Source organism: Apodemus sylvaticus, chromosome 5, assembly GCF_947179515.1.
Source record: "Apodemus sylvaticus chromosome 5, mApoSyl1.1, whole genome shotgun sequence".
Classification (NCBI taxonomy): domain Eukaryota; kingdom Metazoa; phylum Chordata; class Mammalia; order Rodentia; family Muridae; genus Apodemus; species Apodemus sylvaticus.
Window position 1 is genome coordinate 39,715,400 of NC_067476.1, and position 4,713 is coordinate 39,720,112.

Here is a 4,713-nt window from a genome sequence, read left to right on the forward strand (position 1 = left end):
GCTTGTGGAGGCCAGAAGAGGGCACTGGATTCCCAGGACCTGGAGTGGCAGGGTCGTAAACCACTATGTAGACTCTGGAAACTGAACCCTAGCTGTAGGAAGGACAGCCAGTACTCTTAACTGCTGCCCCACTTCTCCAACCCCTCATTTACAAGATTTTCTAATTTTTATTTTCTATGGTGCTGCATGAATGATAGAGCACTTTCCTACTGGGCCTTCCCACGGGCCTTTTAAATTTTCATTCAGTTATTAGTTTGTATATTCACCCATACATTCATCTTGTTTGAGACAAGGTCTATTTATTTACAGCCCAAACAACACCCCTTGCACACACACACCCCCCCCACACAGGGTCTCTCCCCTTCCCCATCCCCTTCTCCTTTGAGAGCCTGCCCCAGTATTTCCCACCTTGCCCTCACCACACACACACACACACAGTCTCTGTGGGGATAGGTATATCCTCTCCTACTGAGGCCAGACAAAGTAATCCTGTTGGGGAATGGGTTCCACAGGCAGCAAACAGCTTTGGTGACTAAACTGCATGTCTGCTCCATACGTTCCAGCCGCCTCGGACCGGCCTGTGCGTGATGTTTGGTTGCTGGCTCTAAGTGCTCCCAGGGGTCCAGGTTAGTTCACTTGGTTGGTCCTTGTCTGGAGATCTAGCCCCTTTAGGGCTTTCAGTCCTTCCCCCAACTCTTCCAGAAGAGTGCCTGACATCTGTGGACGTCTGCATCTGTCTCAGTCAGCTGCTGGGTGGAGCCTCTCAGAGGGCAGTTATGCTAGGCCCCTGTGGACAAGCATAGCAGTGTCCTCAATAGTGACAGGGACCAGTGCTTGCCCATGGGAGGGGTCTCAACGTGGCCCAGTTATTGGTTAGCCATTCCTTCAGTCTCTGCTCCATCTTTGTCCCTGCATTTCTTTCAGACAGGACATATTTGGGGTCAAAAGTTTTGTGTGTGGGCCAGTTCGTGTCATTATCCTTCCACTGGGGGTCCTGCCTAGCTGCACGAGCCTTTTCAGGTTCTATGTCCCCACTGTTAGGCACTGGCTAAGGTCACCTGCATTAACTTCCGGGAGCCTCCCCCCATCCTGACACTCTCCCCACTACACCCCCATTCCCCTCTCGCACCCAGTTCCCTCCCTCCATCTGCCTCCTGTGACTATTTTATTCTCCCTTCTGAGTAAGATTCAAGACCCTTGGGCTTTCTTGATCAGATTCTTTGGGTCTGTTGAGTGTGTCACGGGTATCTTGTACTTTTTGGCTAATATCTACTTATCAGTGAGTACACGCCATCCATGTGTTTTGGGGTCTGGGTTACCTCACTCAGGATGGTATTTTCTAGTTCCATCCATTTGCCTGAAAGTTTCATGATGTCCTTGTTTTTAAGAGCTGAATAATATTCCATTGCATAAATGAACCACATTTTCTGTGTCCGTTCTTCAGTTGAAGGACATCTGGGTTGTTTCTAGTTTCTGGATATTAAGATTAAAGCTGTGTGAACATAGTGGAGCACACGCCCTTGCAGAATGGTGGAGCATCTTTGGAGTATCTGCTCAAGAATGGTATCAGTCGTGCAGGCTGCTCTGAGAATCTTGAAATAGACAGGCTAGGTACAAATACATGGGAACTTGCCCACCTGCCACAGTCTACTGAGGTTATAGGCAGCGTCTGTAACAGGTTGTTTCTCTCATGAGTCCAGAATAGACATGCATCCAGAGCTAGTCTGTAACTCACACTGTGGACCACGCTGGCTCTAACTAGTGATATGGTACCCTTAACACAAACAAGCCTGACTCACAACCAAGGTCTGAGGCATTTGTACTGGATGAGCAGGGACTTCCCCCGGGGGGGGGGTACTCACTTTGCGGGGGTGGGGGGAAAGGGGGGGTTGAGATAGGGTTTCTCTGTGTAGCCTTGGCTGTCCTGGAACTCACTCTATAGACCAGGCTGGCCTCGAACTCAGAAATCCACCTGCCTCTGCCTCCCAAGTGCTGGGATTACAGGCGTGCGCCACCACTGCCCAGCTCAGTACCAATTTGTCTCAGTCAGGGTTTCTATTCTTGCACAAACATCATGACCAAGAAGCAAGTTGGGGAACAAAGGGTTTATTGAGCTTACACTTCCATGTTGCAGTTCATCACTAAAGGAAGTCAGGACTGGAACTCAAGCAGGTCAGGAAGCAGGAGCTGATGCAGAGGCCACGGAGGAATGTTTATTACTAGCACCCACTTTTAATCCCAGCATCCAGGAGGTAGAGGCAGGTGGGTCTCTGTGAGTCCAGGCTGGACTACAGAGTTCCAGGACAGTCAAACCCTGTCCCCCCCAAAAAAACAAACCAAAAATGAGGGCCGGTGAGATGGCTCAGTGGTTAAGAACACTGGCTGCTCTTCCAGAGGTCTCGGGTTCAATTCCCAGCAGCCACTTGGCAGCGTATCCAGTTCCAGGCCATCTGGCACCCTCACACAGACACACATGTAGCAGAACACCAGTGTACATTAAAACAACAACAGACGAGCAGGAATCTATGTGCCTTGTAAGCTGCAGATCATCCCTGCGAGTCTGCCCTGTGGGCGGATTCGGTGGCTTTGTCTCGTGGTGACAACAACGGCAGGCAGCTCAGGCATCAAGTCTCCTTTGTCCTGTCCTGTTTGCTTGCTCCACGTGTGCTTTGTTTCCTTAGAGACAGGCTATCACATGTCCTAAGCCAGCCTTTAGCAGGCCTTGTAGCTAAGGTGACCTTCAGGGTCCACCTGCCTTGCTCTCCCAAATGCAGAACTGCAGGAAGGTGCCACCAAGACTCACCTGTGCCAGAAAGTCTAAAAACCTCTGGAGTCAAACACACCTTTTCTAAAACTGGCTTCCAGACTCCTCAGATTCCCGATTCTCCACCCACAACATCCACGTAGTGTCCCAAACCAACCTCATCTCCAGGCCAGTCCATTTCTTCTGACGTTCAAATGCACCAGGACACTTATACAAATGCAAAATGAAATAAAATATAATAACTTTTGTTTTGTTTTTGAAAAGGTGGCCCCAATGTAACCCTACCTTGCCTGGAACTCACTGTATAAACCAGGCTGGCCTCAGCTCACAGAGATTTACCTGCCACTGCAGGGACAGAGGCCTGGGCCACCACACCAAGGTAAAAATGAAACCTTAAAATATAATCTTAAAAAGCCAGAAATACTGAATCTGAAGTGAGCCAGAGCCATGAAAAGGGAGAAAAAGGGGGAAGTTTGATTAGCTCAGCCAGAGATGCCAAGAATTAGGAGGCTGGGGGCAGGACTTCATGGCACATTCTTAAAATTCCAGGATTCAGGAGACAGAAGCAGAAGGATTGCAAATTCCAGTCAACCTAAGCCACATAGCCAGCACAAGGCCAAGTGCAAAGGAGCAAAACCCTGGCTCAGGAAAACAGAACCATAAATTAGCAAAAAACGTTTGAGATGAAGGCAAATGATATTTGAGATGAGTTTCACCTTTAGAGAAACCAATCTCTCAAGGTGAATATTATGTTTCAAAGTTTTTGAGATTACTGTGCCTAAGAGAACTATAAAACAAAAAACTGCCTCTAACCCGTAGGCCTTGCTTGCCCAAGGATGACAACTTTCTATAATACTGGAGGCTGTTCTCGTCATCGCCTGGTCTTATACAAACCATGTTTTCCCTTCTGTGAACCAGCTTGCTTGCCCAGCGGCATGTGGCATGTAGGCAGGACGCATGCTTGACTGCACGCAGGTGGGATGTGTGTGATGACATGTAGGGAGTACATCAGCATGTGTGCTTGCCCCTGATTACACACATGCAGGAAGCACATGCCTATAAATTCTGCCTTTATAAACCCTTGACTAATGTAATTTGGTGCTGCATCTTGAGAAGTGCTGTCTGGTGCCAGTTTTGTTATGGGGTCTGGGGTCATTTAGATATTCACCAATGTGACCATGAATAAATTTAAAATAAATGAGAGACTTTATTGGATACTGGTCAGATCCATATCCAGGATTTCCAGAGTATGGCTTTCTTTCTTAACTTTAACGTTCTTGGACACTTTGTGTTTGAGGTCCTATGGGGATGAAGGCTAAAGACAGCCAGCGCTCTACTTCCCGGCCTGGTGGTTTTGTTGTAGTAAGCCTCCAGCTGATGACTCTGCTCTGGGGAAGAGCTTTAGTCAGGCATCTGTATGGTCAGTACAGACAGCCTTCCTGCAGTTCAGTTCCTCTGTGGTAAATACAGATGGTGTGCTGGTGGTACAGTAGGTCCCAGGCTGACTGCTGGGCACAGGCAAGCCCAGTGTGTGAGACTGTAAGCACTCCCAAGTTTTAACAGGAAACTAGCTTGCTATTTCTTCCATTTCAGCAAACTGGACTGCCTGATACAGTTCACTCTGGGGATGAAAATGGAGGAAAAAAGTCCTTATGCTATACAGATTTAGAATACAACAAAATTGCTATCCAACATGCCTGGAATGATAATTTTTTCAATTTATTAAACAGTTTACAATTATACTGTCAAAATTCTTTTATAAAGGTTACTGAAAATTATGGCATGACTGCTCTCCAAGATGGAAACACCCACAGAATCTAGACCATTCCAGGGTATAGATGCTACAGAATATGGCCTACACACCCAGTAAGAACACATTTAGGCATTGCAATTTAAAGTCATAGTAAAGTTTTATTTCTACACATTTTCTCATTATTGCAAAACAAAAC